Here is a 16135-nt window from a genome sequence, read left to right as displayed (position 1 = left end):
TTAATCACTTCTGAGATAAACCTTGCTAATAGCAAGTTATCTCTGCGATAATTTCCGGCGATGCTTAGTGTTCGTTGCTAAGCATCGTTAGAGATAAATATCGCTAATCGTTGGTAATATGCCCCAAGTCTGTTCCTCAGCAAAACGGTCCGCTTCACCTTGAACAACAGAACCTGCATGCCCGCCCCTCACCCAGGCCATCTAACAAAGGACAGAGCTTCAGGAAGTCTAATCAGCAGCCCCTCGCTAACAAAGTCTTCAATAAATTCCTATAGACGGTCTTGACACCATCATCCTCACACCAGTGTCGGCATCTCCACCCTCCAGGTACAGAAACAGAGGCAATACACTTCCGCAGTCGGAGGGAACCGTCCTCACGCTCCACCTTGTGTCATATCATAACCAGAGACGTCAAAGCAGATCCCACTTTCCTTTTGTAATTAATGTTGAAAACCACACATGAGGATTGTTAGACCTGATGGTCTTCTCCCCAACTTTCTGTCTCCCTCCACTCTTCTGAGCTTGTTGTTGCTGGTATTTGGACTCTCAATCACTGCTAACCAGTGAAAAACTGCCGGTGGTGTCACCTCTAAACGGTAATATTGGCTCATATCCAATGGCATATTTTATGTATTTATAAGTCCCAGTAAAGTGCAATACATGTGCCCAGAGCCTGAACATTAAATGCTACTAGTAGGCCTGCAGCACGGCTTGTGCCACCCACATAAGTAGCCCTTTAACCATGTCTCTAGCCTGCCATTGAAGAGCCTGTGTGTGCAGTTTACCCTGCCATGTCCATCTGGCAAAATAAACCTTTATCCATGCCTAAACCTACACTTTTTACACATATAAGTCACCCCTAAGGTATGCCCTTGACAACCCAGAGGGCATAGTACAATCTATTTAAAAGGCAGTCCGTGTGCTTTTAGATTTTAAATTTTCTGGTATTAAAAAACAAAAACTCTTACATTAGTTTTTCACTACTGCAAGGTCTACATCTCCCATAGGACACCATTGGGATTACCTTATTACATTTTATAAGTGTAATTTCCAAATGACAAAATATAAATGATTGAAGTTTGGTGTCTCTGAAATCCAAATTCAAAATCCTAATTTATGGTGAAGTTGGATTTTACATTACAATTCTGAAAATGCCACTTTTAGAAAGTTTCCATTTTCTAGCTTTAGTTATCTGATGCCTGTAGCCTGTCTAAAGTCACATGACTGGGTGTAGTTGGTGGCAGTTGGGCTTTGTATATTTCTCCTAGACAGCCACAGACATTGCGAGCTTAGGTGGATCTCAATTTAATTAAAAATAATAAAACTTGTGTAAGGGGCAGTTAATTCCGTAATAATGGGACCATATTAGAAAAGGCCTTGACAACAGTCTTTTTTTGGCTCTCCCCTCCCCCAAAACCTCCTTCTCCATGAATTCCCTCATTACCACTCTCCAAAGGTGCACCTCATTTCTCCGTAGCCTTTCTCTGACGTGCATTTCATTTTTTGTATAGTGCTACTCATAGTTCACTCACACTCAGTTCTGTGATCTGCATGGTATGTGTTCTTTGCAGCAGGCACTTTAACCCTCTGCACTACTTTACAATGAGCCGAAACTGTAACTAGACAAAATTCCGAACTCGCTAGTAGGAACATTAATTACCAGAGTTATCATGACATATTTATTATTGCCTGACAACTGCCTGAGGCACTAGTTCATGTGCTTTTAAACCAAAAATTACTTTTAAACACAGCACCCCCCACCAAAAGCAGACCAGGAGCAGCTGCACCGGTTGCCCCGCCCTAATGCCAGTTCTGCTCCCAGCAATGGGACAGACCAATCATTTCCAGAAACGAGGTCAGAGCTAACCTCATAGCCATTATATGAGGAATATGGTCTATGGAAGAGATGGGATGTGATACTTTACCTGAATTCCAGCAAGCAAAACAATTTAACAGATTTCTTGTAGATGATTTAAGGGAGAGTAGAGTTCTCCTCTAAGACTTTTTTGACATTTTTGGGATCAAATGTGTAAAATGCTGCAGACCCTTACAGGCCATTCATGAAATATTCCAGTACTTTCATGGTGCATCGGGGAAGCCTGGCCTTTCCTAGGAGTAGCTTTCATTTGTTTCAAATGTCTTAAGTAAGAAATTACTTCCACTATACCAAAGTCATCATTTTTTCACGGTTGAGCCCCTTATGCCAAGGAGTACATTCAATATGACGGTGCCAGAAATTTACCAAAGATACTTCAGCCACAGTTATGGGTACCTCTTAAAATTCTCTACACTATACAATGGTCAGCATTTTGCCATCGACACCCCCTATAAACTGAGTACAGGAAATCTTATGAGAAGAGTTACCTCAAATACCAGTTCCAATATTTTGCCATTGATCCACCCCATATGCTAAGAATTACGTGCATCATGTCAAGGCCTTCTGCAAGGGGTGGTGGCTTGCGTTCTGTGTGTGCCTGCCACTGGGTATGACTGGGTTTGTGGCTTTCTCAGTTAGACAGTTCGAGTAGCCGCAGCCAATGATCGTGTCTTCATAGAAGCATGGCAGGGCCTGCAGTTTGCCATAGGTAACACCTCCCCTCCATATTCTATTAGTGCCCTTGTCCATAAGGCAGGAATAACCTCCGATATGCCAGACCAGCAGCACACGTCCATGCATAACACACATACACTCACACACAGACATTCTCTCACACACCCATTCTCACTATGGGGTAGATTTACAAGCCCCTTGCGCCACTTTTGCGTCACTTTTCCCATGTTAAAATCTGCCCCATGTCTCTTGCACTCTTTCATACCTTTGTCTCTCACACACTCAAACACACTGCCACTCACACTTCCATTAGTCAATCTGCTTTTATTGTGTTGGAAAAGCTTGCACTGCTGCTTCTGTTATGGGGAACATCGCTTACAACAAAACTTTTACCCCGCACTACCATTAGAATGCAGGAATTACAACGAAAGTCGTTACAACGACTTTCGCTGGAGGGCGCTGTTGGATAGGAAATAGTTTAATTTTCTATCCAACACCTTCCCTACTGTCAACGGGGACTGGAGTTGGAATAGAAAATTAAACTATTCCACTATCCAGCGCCCCCAACGCAAGTCGTTGTAACGACTTGTGTTGTAATCCCCGCGTTGTAAAGGCATGCGTGGTAAAAGCATGCGTTGAAACAACAAAAATCCTTCTGTTATACCTGCCTTGCCTTTTAGTGAAGCTTAATAAAAATATATTCTATGTACGCTATTCAAAGATAATAATATATATCAATGTTTGTGACAAGTATGATGTGAATGAAAAGTTCACTTCCTTAACCCCTTGGCTGCTGGGGCTATTCCCCTGCTGTGCTGGGGGGTGGGGGGACGCGAAAATTGCCCCCATGCTCATGACGAGCTTGGCTCATCATGAGCCACGGTGCTCCGGTGCTGACGAGCTGAGCTCGTCACGACCATGCCCGTTTAATGGAACGCTCAGCACAGCAGGGGAATTAGCCCAGCGTGCGAGCGTTCCACGGGTCATGATGAGCTCAGCTCGTCATGAGCACCGGAGCACCGTGGCTCATGACGAGCTCAGCTCGTCATGGGCATGGGAGGGGTTAAAATAGCTGTACAGGGCTGATATTTGGTTTGACATGTGCATCAAGCATTTACTGTATTGGCAATGAACTTATCTATGTTCTAACTTGTAATATCACAGCATCCAGATGATCTGATGAAATGCTTGACTTCTTCAGCAGCCATGGATTTCATCCAGAATCACTTTATATTTTGGGGTTTTTGATACTCAACTTACAATGTAAAACAAAAACAATCCATACCCCGGAATAAAGCGTTGTGGGAATGGAAAACCAGGAATGGCTGACAGTGTCACACGATCCTCGATCCATCACTATACCACACAGCCTCAGCCCTAGTCTCCCTTCTTGTGCCATCCCACATTCTCAGTCCACTCTCCCCTCTTTTGTTATTTATTTATGTTATGTTATTTATCTTTTGTATAGCGCACGGCTACTCAAAAAGAGTGTCCCGGCGCTTTTAGTAAGGAGGGCTGCATCATAATAACATAACACAGTTAAAATAGCTAAAAAACAGAAGGCCGAGCGAACACACAAACGGGCTACTGGGAGAACAGCCAGGTTTTAAGGCCTTTTCTAAAGGCAAGAAGGCTGTTAGCACCCCGCAGAGTGAGCGGCAGAGAGTTCCACAACTGTGGCGCTATTAGTCCAAAAGAGCGGCCACCCAGGCGAGCTCTCTTCACTCGCGGGACAACCGCCAAGAACAGAGATTCCGACCTCAAAGAGCGAGTCGGATGATAAAAGGCCAATCTCTTTTGGAGATACTTTGCTCCCACCGCGTGGAGGGCCTTATAGGCCAGAGTCAAAGCCTTAAAGGCAATCTGCTTCCGGATTGGAAGCCAGTGCAGGGTCTTCAAAAGACCCACTGCACTGGTCCGTCTGTTCAAACCAAAGATAGCTCTCGCAGCAGCATTTTGCACCACTTGGAGCTGCTGCAGCAGATACTCTGGCAGGCCCAGGTAAAGAATGTTGGCATAATCTAACCTGGACCCGATTAGAGCCTGCACCGTCAGCTTCCTATGATCCTCAGACAACAGAGGAAGGAACCTCCGCAGCATCCTCAGGAGGCGAAAGCACTTGCCCGACACCCCGAGGATCTGGGATTTCAACGTTAGTTCCTTATCCATCTTGACCCCCAAATTCTTAGCAACTTTGGAGGAACAAGACGGAGGGAACATATTGAGGGGCCACCAAGCCTGCCAGTCTGGCTCTGTATCACACCCAAAGAAGAGTACTTCTGACTTATCGGAATTGCACTTGAGGCTGTTCAGTTGGAACCATTGGAAAACAGCCCCAAGTCAAAGTCTCCTCCTCTCTTACACGAGAAGAGGAGCTGGGTGTCGTCAGCGTAGGATACGATCTGGGCCCCATGCGACTCCGCCAACGCCGCCAAAGGAGTCATGAAGATGTTAAAGAGGGTCGGGCTCAAAATAGAGCCCTGTGGGACCCCGACTCCTAAAGGCGGCATCGCGGCGGAATCTGGCGAGGCCCAGACCGTTTGCCGGCGGCCAGCTAGAAAGGAGGAAAACCAGCCGAGCACCGTCCCCCACAGACCTATCTCATAGAGTCTAGCGAGCAGGCCATCATGGGGGACGATGTCGAAAGCCGCTGACAAGTCCAACATCACCAGCATGGCTTTGCCCCCCGAGTCCCGAACTCCTTTAATGGTTTCTGAGACCTCAAGGAGCGCAGTCTCTGTGCTGAGATGGTTGCTTTACCAGTCCTGTTGTCAAAGATGGAGTTAAGTAGACATCTAGTACTACGGAAAGAGCAGGTATTCTGGGGGTGCTTTTGTAGAAATGTGTGTAGATTCATGAGAGTTGTGTCTTTTTATATGTGCAGAGTAAGAGGAGTACTCATGCAAGCTCTGGGTGATGGCGAATAGTGTGAGTGAGTGCTGCATCAGTGGTGTGAGTATAGGGTAAAAAAAGTGGTGAAATGATCATAACTCCGAAGTCAGCAATGTAGATTGAAGAGGATTCATTGAGAGATACAGATAACAAGTTAATACGTGAAGCCTGGGTCGTAACTGTCATCCATGGAATCCGGAACTCAGCAGTGTTCCTGATTCCAGGTATGACACGACAACACCACACATTCCCCTTCGTAAAGAGTTATAAAGTAATTTAAAGCAATGGATAAAGAACAAGAATAAATAAATAATTTACAATATGAATTCTGAAAAGAAAAGACTTAAGCATGAATATAAGAGAACAAATTGTATATTACACAAACCAGATCATTTATAAAGTGGATAGTCTTTGGTCCACACAGGAACATGACATTTTCTCTGTGCTCGTTGGACAGGCATAGAGTCATCAGAAGAACAGGAAGACTTGCTTTCAGGATCTTTGTGAAGGGTTGTAGAACCGGGGAATTTCCTCCAATTGTTAGCACTATTGGAAGATTTTAAGCAGGACGGAATTTCAGACTCTGGGGACACCTCCTTAGGCCACAACCACCTAGGAACCTTTACTACTTTAGACAAACTCCACACGTTACCATCAGAAAGCTCAACAACCTGTCTTCCGACACGCGTGACCATCAAAGGACCAGAATACCGTGACTCCCCAGACTTGACAGATCTACATTTCTTAACACGGACCCAATCATTGACACAGAATTGGGAAGAATTACTACACTGAGTACGATCAACCTCGACGGTCCTTCTTGAACCAAGCATTCTCATCCAAGGTTGACTCATGTTGGAGCCACTCTTCCTCCCTCTCATTTTCTCAAAAGGAGACAGATCACCCATACTCCTAGGTGTGTTTCTGTAACACCACAGAACTTCACTAATGGTCTGTTTATAATCTCTACCATTCAACAAGGCTAATTGAAGGCCCTCCTTAAACACCCTGATCCAGCTTTCAACAATACCATTACTTTTGGGATAATAAACCGACACACGTTTATGTCTAATACCATGACGCTCTAAAAACTCTTTCATCTCATGGGATACAAATTGCACACCATTGTCAGTTGTAATAGACTCTGGAAAACTCTCCCTTTCAAACACTTCATTTAAAAACTTGATCACCGTACTAGATGTTATGTTAGAAACCATTTTTACCTCTGGCCACTGAGACAACTGATCTATCAAGATTATAGCATACATCACACTCTTGTTAAACGACAAAGGACCAGCAATATCCAATGATACACTTTCCCAAACTCGTGAAGGTCTAGAAATGGGAAGTCGTTCATATGCAATATGCTTTTGAGACTTATCACTCAAACAGCAATCCATACAGTTTCTGACATGCCGTTCTATACATTTATCCATTCCTGGCCACTAGAATTCACTTCTAATCCTCCTTTTCATAGATGTCATTCCAGGATGCCCCTCATGAGCCATTTCTAATATCTTAGGTTGCAATTCACGAGGCACCACCAATTGCAGACCCCTAAACAATATATCTTCAACCACAGATAACTCTTGAGCAATGTGAAAGAAAGGAAGAATATCTTCAGACAATAAAACTTTGCGTGGCCATTGAGTTTTTACAAAATTACAAATATCACTAAGAACAGAGTCATCTCTACACGCCAATTTCCATCCATCCTCATCAACGCAACCTTTGGAAATTTCACAAATTGACACAACATTATCATCATCCTTGTCTTCTTCAACAATATTGTCATCAGGCACAGGCAATCTAGATAAGCAGTCAGCTAACACATTTCTAACTCCAGGAATATATTCCACTTTAAAATGAAAATCCTGAAGCTTGTATTGCCATCTAGCGATCCTTGAATTTGCTTTCCCACAACCTTTCGTAGTAAATAAATCCACTAAAGGACGATGGTCAGACCAGAGCTTAAAAACAGTACCGTACACATACTTGCGGAAATACTCTATACCCCACCAGCAAGCAAGAGCTTCCTTTTCTAAAGTAGAATATTTGCACTCAGCATCCCTTAAAGGTCTTGATGCAAATCCAATTGTTACCATTTGACCCTTTTGACGCTGCATTAAAACTGCACCAATACCCACATTACTTGCATCAGTGATGATAAATGAACAATGTGCAGTATTAAACGTTGCCAAAGCAGGTGCAGATGCAATGATTTGCTTCAACAACATGAACTCTTTTTTGCAATTTTCATCCCAAAGAAATTGAACATTTTTTTTCATCAAATTTCTCATGCTTGCAGTTTTATCAGAGAACAGGGGAATGAATTTGGAGTAATATTCGGCAAGCCCCAAGAAAGACCTGAGCTGATCTTTATTCACAGGGTCAGGAGCTAATTCAATGGCCTTGACTAAATTTATTTTCGGGGAAATGCCCTCCTTACTAATAGTATGTCCCAAATAGTCAACAGAAGACACACCAAATTTACATTTTTCTTTTGTGAGAGTGAGACCACTATCTTGCAACACACATAATACCTTATAGAGAATTTCAGAATGATCAGATGGATTAGATGCAAAGATCAAAATGTTGTCCTGGAAGTACAAGACATTTTCAAAATCCTTAAAAAGGTTGTGCATCACTCTTTGAAAGACAGAAGATGCTGATATTAGACCAAAAGGCATCCTTTTGTACCTGAAAGCACCTTCTGAAGTGATGAAAGACGTCAAATGTTTACTGTCCTTGTGTAACGCTATCTGGTGGTAAGCATTAGACAGGTCTAATGTAGAAAAAATGGATGCTCCCTTCAATTTTGTGAACATTTCATTAATATTAGGCAATGGATGCCTATCCACCCATACGTTCCCGTTGAAATCTCTCAAATCCACACAAAGTCTCACTTTGCCGTTGGGCTTGTGAGCGACAACGACTGGGGACAACCAAACAGAAGATTCTATTTCCTCAATGATATCCAAATCACATAATCTTTTGAGTTCAGATTTTACAGCATCTCTTAAATGTAAAGGGACATTCCTAACTTTATGGACTTTTGGTATAGCATCTTCCCTAAGAATGATTTTATGTTCAAAATTTCTTAAGAGACCTAATGTAGATGTAGAAAACACAGAAGGAAACTTCTTTTCACACTCAGAACCAAGATCAGACTCTATATTCATGACCAGGTCTGAATAACCAAGCACTTGTTCAGGATGATTAGGATCCAATCTTATCATTAAGTCCCTCTGTTGAGGCCATCCCAATAAACAAGAGCCATCTTTTGCCACATAAACCTTGGAATTGATTGTTTTACCCTTGAAACTTAGGGATGTTGTAAAAAAGCCCAGAATTTCAATGGGTTTCTTCCCATACCCAAGTAACTTTATGTCTGGAGGAGATAATTTTAAATCTGGAAACTCTTTTACCCATTCTTCGCCAATGAGAGTACGTTTTGCTCCAGAGTCTGCCATAACACTGATATTCTTCCCCCCAATATCCACAGTGCAATATGGGGAATCTTTATCACACGCATTAACTTCATACACTGCAAAAAGAAATTCTTCTTCTAAATAATCGTCATCTATTTCCTTAACATGCTCATTAGAACTCCTTTTTTGAATAAAACCCTTACTTTTAAACTTGTTCTTATTTTTACACATTTTACTAAAATGACCTTTCAATCTGCAATATCTGCACACTTGTCCAATTGCCGGACAATTTCTGTCATTCGCTAGGTGATCTGGACTACCACATTTGAAGCATGCATATTCTCTCCTCTCTTGGAATGGTTGGTTTCTGTTTCTAAATGAATTCCTTTCCTCAAAATTAGATTATTTTATAATATTGACTTCAGCAATTTTTCTTTCCGCAAGTTCTTTCACACCCAGTTTCATGTTCTCAAAACGATGAGCAATATCTAACGCTTTGTCTAAAGTTAGATCCTCAGTGTCCAAAAGTTTTCCTTGAAGCTTGACATCAGCAATTTTGTGGACCATTTGATCACGCAACATTTGATCATGAAAGGTTGAATAATTGCACTTAGATGCAAAAATTCTCAAGTCATTCATAAATGAGTCAATGGATTCACTTGGTAATTGACCTCTACTCAAGAATTTATGACGGGAAACCACAACGTTAACTTTCTTTATATATTGTTTATCCAACTGTTTGATTGCTTCCTCGAAAACATCTATCCCTACTTCAGTAGATGTTACACTGCGTGAATCTAAAGGTAAATGACTTAAGACATGTCTTCCTTCAGCACCTAAACAGTGTTTTAAAATAGCTAGTTTCCTTTTATCGGTGTAGTCATCTCCACCAATTGCTTCAATGTAAGCATAAAAACCTTCTTTCCATCTTTTTCATTCAAGAATTGGTTCACCTGGACTTGGTAGAAAAGGTGGTAGAGCAGAAAAACTTTCCATCCTGATTAATCAAAAACTTAAAATAATTTAGTATGTGAATTTTGATGAGAATAAATGTTGTGTTCTTTATTAGTTTTTAGAGTTATGAAGCAATGTTGAATTGTCTGGAAGTGTTAATACCAAATGCGATACTTATTTTCGATAGTTGAAAGGTTTAACACGTGATGTTATCACATTCTCATTGGATTTCATTAAATCCTATCCCAAAAGATGGCCGCCATGCGTCAAAATGCGTGATAACACGTCGTGACGTTACTCGCACGCGCACAGGTTTGTTATAGAACCACAAGACTTGCGTAGTTTCCAAGCACCAACATTCGATTTGGGAAAATGCTTAAAATTAAAAATATCAGTCAAAGATAGGCACAAAATTGTGGCGATTTCACCTGTACAATACTGCCACGGTCTGTGACGCAGCGTCAACAGCTTCCATGGACATTTCGTGATCCTTTGCATACAACGAAAAATAACGATGTAGGTAGGGACTCCAGGTTTTTTAAAAGTTCTTGCCCAATCGTCGCCAGTGAAATGATCATAACTCCGAAGTCAGCAATGTAGATTGAAGAGGATTTATTGAGAGATACAGATAACAAGTTAATACGTGAAGCCTGGGTCGTAACTGTCATCCATGGAATCCGGAACTCAGCAGTGTTCCTGATTCCAGGTATGACACGACAACACCACAAGTGGCCTATGTGAGTGTCAGGTGAGCTGCATGAATGCAATGTGAGTGTCGGGTGAGAGGAGTGTGTGCAGAATGAGAAGAGTGAGTGCAGGGTGGTCTGAGCGGTATAAATGCAGTGTGAGTGGTGTGCCTATGTGTTTTGCAGGATGAGCGGCAAGAGTGAAGGGTTATCTGTGAGAGTAACTGATGAGTGCATGCTGAGAGGAGTTAGTGCAGAGTGAGTGGTGTGTCCCTATGAGTTCTGGCAGACTACTGTCCCTGTGGGCAGGCAGCATGAACAGAGTGCATGTATTAACCCCTTCGGGGCTAATGACGAGCTGGGCTCGTCATCGCGCTTACCTGTCCTGCGCGGATGACAAGGCCAGCTCGTCATCAGCCCCACCCTCGGGGGAAGCGCTGGCGCTCCCCCCGAGGCTCTCTGATCCTCGTTGTTTTGCTGGGGGCGGCAGTGGAAGAGCTTCCGCTGCCGCCCCCGCCCCCCCCCCATGGTAATCCCTGATGACGTCAGCGCGCACAGCGCGCGCTGACATCATCAGGGATTCCCAGCGCTCAGGAAGCCATTTGCTTCCTGACCGCGCTGGAACAAGGTAGGTTTCTCGAGGCTGGTGGGGGTTTGGGGGCAGCGAAGAGGCATCAGGGGAGAGGAAAGAGATTTTCCTTTCCCCTGATGTCTCTTTGCAGGGCATTTCTGCCTCACGATCGCGCACAGCGTCGCGATTGTGCGGCGGAAATGCCCCCACTAGACACCAGGGATATACTTTTAGTTTTTAGGAAGTGACCCCTTGGGCAAGGGTCGCTTCCAGGCTGGCTGGCAATATGTTTTCGTTTTTCTGCCCCCCCTGGGGGGAAATCGGCCCGTTTTTTCGGCCGTTTTGCCCCCAGGGGGGGCAGAAATTCCCCACTAGCACCAGGGATATTGATTTTTACAAAGATGGCGGCCATTGATTTTGTTTACGTTTTTCTGTCCCCCCTGGGGGCAAATCGGCCCGTTTTTTTTTTGCCGTTTTGCCCCCAGGGGGGACAGAAAATGCCCACTAGACACCAGGGATGTAATTTTAGTTTTTAGGAAGCGACCCCTTGGGCAAGGGTCGCTTCCAGGCGGGGTCTGAGTATGTTTTCGTTTTTCTGCCCCCCCTGGGGGGAAATAGGCCCGTTTTTCGGCCGTTTTGCCCCCAGGGGGGGCAGAAATTACCCCCTAGAACCAGGGATTTTTGTTGGGGCAATGTGTTTGTTTTGGGAAGCGACCCCTTGGGTAAGGGTCGCTTCCAGGTGGACATGATTGTGTTTTTGTTTTTCTGTCCACCCTGGGGGCAAATCGGCCTGTTTTTTTTGCCGTTTTGCCCCCAGGGGGGGGCGGAAAATGCCCACTAACACAACGTTTTTAGGAAGCGACCCCTTGGGCATGTTTGCTGGTGGTGTGTGTGGGGAGTGGTACTTGGCTGGATGGTGTGCGTGGAGCGGTGCTTGGCTGGCGGTGTGTGTGGAGTGGTACTTGGCTGTCGGTGTGCGCTGAGTGGTGTTTGGCTGGCGGTGTGCGTGGAGGGGTACTTGGCTATCTATGCACGGAGTGGTGCTTGGCTGGCGGTGTGTGTGGAGTGGCGCTTGGCTGGTGGTGTGTGTAGAGTGGTACTTGGCTGTCTGTGCACGGAGTGGTGCTTGGCTGGCGGTGTGTGTGGAGTGGCGCTTGGCTGGTGGTGTGCGTGGAGTGCTACTTTGCTGTCTGTGCACGGAGTGCTGCTTGGCTGGTGGTGTGTGTGGAGTGGCGCTTGGCTGGTGGTGTGCGTGGAGTGCTACTTTGCTGTCTGTGCACGGAGTGCTGCTTGGCTGGTGGTGTGTGTGGAGTGGCGCTTGGCTGGTGGTGTGCGTGGAGTGCTACTTTGCTGTCTGTCCACGGAGTGCTGCTTGGCTGGCGGTGTGTGTGGAGTGGTGCTTGGCTGGTGGTGTGCGTGGAGTGCTACTTTGCTGTCTGTGCACGGAGTGCTGCTTGGCTGGCGGTGTGTGTGGAGTGGCGCTTGGCTGGTGGTGTGCGTGGAGTGCTACTTTGCGGTCTGTGCACGGAGTGCTGCTTGGCTGGCGGTGTGTGTGGAGTGGCGCTTGGCTGGTGGTGTGCGTGGAGTGCTACTTTGCTGTCTGTGCACGGAGTGCTGCTTGGCTGGCGGTGTGTGTGGAGTGGCGCTTGGCTGGTGGTGTGCGTGGAGTGCTACTTTGCTGTCTGTGCACGGAGTGCTGCTTGGCTGGCGGTGTGTGTGGAGTGGCGCTTGGCTGGCGGTGTGTGTGGAGTGGCGCTTGGCTGGATGGTGCTTGGCTGGCGGTGAGTGGTGCTTGGCTGGTGGTGCTTGTGGAGTGGCGCTTGGCAGGTGGTGTGCGTGGAGTGCTACTTTGCTGTCTGTGCACGGAGTGGTGCTTGGCTGGCGGTGTGTGTGGAGTGGCGCTTGGCTGTTAGTGTGCGTGGAGTGCTACTTTGCTGTCTGTGCACGGAGTGCTGCTTGGCTGGCGGTGTGTGTGGAGTGGCGCTTGGCTGGTGGTGTGCGTGGAGTGCTACTTTGCTGTCTGTGCACGGAGTGCTGCTTGGCTGGCGGTGTGTGTGGAGTGGCGCTTGGCTGGTGGTGTGCGTGGAGTGCTACTTTGCTGCCTGTGCACGGAGTGCTGCTTGGCTGGCGGTGTGTGTGGAGTGGCGCTTGGCTGGCGGTGTGTGTGGAGTGGCACTTGGCTGGATGGTGCTTGGCTGGCGGTGAGTGGTGCTTGGCTGGTGGTGCTTGTGGAGTGGCGCCTGGCAGGTGGTGTGCGTGGAGTGCTACTTTGCTGTCTGTGCACGGAGTGCTGCTTGGCTGGCGGTGTGTGTGGAGTGGCGCTTGGCTGGTGGTGTGCGTGGAGTGCTACTTTGCTGTCTGTGCACGGAGTGCTGCTTGGCTGGCGGTGTGTGTGGAGTGGCGCTTGGCTGGTGGTGTGCGTGGAGTGCTACTTTGCTGTCTGTGCACGGAGTGCTGCTTGGCTGGCGGTGTGTGTGGAGTGGCGCTTGGCTGGTGGTGTGCGTGGAGTGCTACTTTGCTGTCTGTGCACGGAGTGCTGCTTGGCTGGCGGTGTGTGTGGAGTGGTGCTTGGCTGGTGGTGTGCGCTGAGTGGGGTTTGGCTGGCGGTGTGCATGGTCTGGTGCTTGGATGGTGGTGTGGGTGGACTGGAACTCTGCTGGCGGTGTGTGAGTAGTTACTTTCTGTTGGTCACTACACACACTGCTAGTTGAGTGACACTCTACGCAGTCCATCATTTTCTGTAGTTGCTATGTCAGATATGTGGGCGTGTGAAAGTGATGGGCGGCTGGCGGTGTGAATGTTTTGTATGTGTCACACGTACAAAAGGTGTATGAATGTCCTTACTGCCCCTGTGTGATATGGGTACTGGTAGTAGCAAAAGACTGACTGGCACCAAAGTGGTCAGGCACTTTAAAAAAATTCAAAAAATTATCCAGTGTCTTGATGTTAAACCTCATCTAATCTCATTTGGTCTAAGCCCTAATTGATGGCCCATCTGGCCGAATTTTAATTTGGGGGGCAAATTTGTGTGTTGTTTTTTTAATTGTTATATTGTTTGTGAAATGTGGTAGTAATTTTTTTTTCTTCTCTATTTTTGTCTTGTTCCAGGCTTTTGCTGTTTGGATTGTTGTAGGTTGCGTGTCTGTTTGCAGCTTGTGTAGTTGCTTGTGCTTGGTAAGTGAATGTATTTTGTACTACTTCTCCTTGATGTTTGTCTTTTTGAAAAAGGTTGTACTTCTAGCAGTTTGTGTGGCTCTGTGTTTTTTTTTCAGCATTAGTGTTTGATGTGCACTTTGTTTTCTAATGTCATTTCTTTTTTTCTTTCTAGTGGGATTTCATTTCTTTTCGCTGTGTCTCAACAGAGTAGGTGCTGGTGAGTGTAGCTATATTTTGTAAGAGTGAAATTGTTTTGGATTGTATTTATCTTTTAGTGAAAGCCTTACCTTGTTTACTTCTTACTTTGCACAGTGTAGGTTGTTGTTCACTTGTGTGTGCAGTCTTCTTGCTTTGTAAGGATAATGGCTAGTCGCAGGATTACTGCTCAGCAGGTTCTTGGTTTGCTTTTTGAGTCTTCCTCGGACCATGGTTCAGAGTCTGAGTCCGATTCGGACTCCCAGGAAGCGGCAGAAGATTCAGGCAGTGAGTTTTCTCTTCGCATGGAATCATCATCATCGGATGATGACTCTTCTTCTAGTGCTGATGAAGGGCCTATGGTACAGGAGGACATTGTGTTGCCGGTAGTGGGCCAAGAGGCACCTGTGCTGCTGCCTAGGGCCGCAAGGTTTCCTTTCTTTTTACGTCGGCAAGAGGCATGTGGGCTGGAGCCTGCACCCAAAAGGCTTCACATTGCTGTGGTGCGCAAAGGGGCATCTGGTGCTTTTCGTCTTCCTGCTCGTGTAGTGCAGCAAGAGGCATCTGGGGCTGTTAGGCTTCCCATTGGTGTAGAGCGGCAAGAGGCATCTGGGCCTGCTGGGTTTCCCGGTGGTGTAGTGCAGCAAGAAGCATCTCAGGCTGCTGGGCTTCCCGTTGGTGTAGTGCAGGAAGAGCCCTCTGGGGATGCCACGTCTTCTGTTGGTGTTGTGCAGCCAGAAGTATCTGTGGCTGTTAGGCTTCCCGTTGGAGAACAGCAGCAAGATGTTTCGGTGCTGCAGGCTGGGGTGGCTGCTCCCCCCGTTGATAGGGATGGCCTCTGGGTTCCCCCTGGCTTGGTGCAGCCGGCATTGCCAGAGTTCACTGGTGTTCCTGGGTGTAGAGTGAATACAGAGAATTTTCTGCCAATTAATTTTTTTCAGTTGTTTTTTGACGATGTGTTTTTGCAAGAGATTGTTGAGCAAACCAATTTATATGCAGAACAATATTTGAGGGCCAACAGTGCCAGCCTTAAGCCCTATTGTAGAGCAATCCGGTGGACTCCCACCAATGTTGAAGAGATGAAGAAGTTTCTGGGATTAACTTTTTTGATGGGCTTGATAAGGAAGTCATCAATTACTTCATATTGGTCCACTAGTCCCTTGATGGTAACAGCTATATTTCCAGCAGTCATAAGTCGTGATCGGTATACGCTTCTTCTTCGGATGATGCATTTTGCTGATAATAGTTTAGCGTTGTCACGCGATCACCCTGATTGTGACCGTTTGTTTAAAATTCGGCCTGTCCTTGATCACTTTGTTGATCGTTTTTCTGAGATTTTTGTCCCTGGTAAAGAAATTGCAGTGGATGAGTCTTTGGTGTTGTTCAAGGGCCGCTTGGTTTTTAGGCAATACATTCCTAGTAAGAGGTCACGCTATGGAATCAAACTGTATATGCTGTGTGACAGTGAGACTGGATATGTCTACAATTTCAGGGTGTACACTGGTAAGGAGTCCCGCATTAACCCTCCTGGTTGTCCTTCTACTTTTGGAGTAACTGAGAAAATTGTGTGGGAACTAGGTAGAGGATTATTTAACAAAGGCCATCATTTATATGTAGATAACTTCTACACTGGTGTGCAGTTGTTCAAGGAGTTGGCCAAAGTGGGCACTGTTGCTTGTGGCACAATGCGCAGTAACCG

The sequence above is a fragment of the Lissotriton helveticus genome, chromosome 11 (genome assembly GCF_964261635.1).
Source record: "Lissotriton helveticus chromosome 11, aLisHel1.1, whole genome shotgun sequence".
Taxonomy (NCBI): domain Eukaryota; kingdom Metazoa; phylum Chordata; class Amphibia; order Caudata; family Salamandridae; genus Lissotriton; species Lissotriton helveticus.
The sequence above is the reverse complement of the archived record's forward strand: the minus strand, read 5'-3'. Positions refer to the sequence as shown.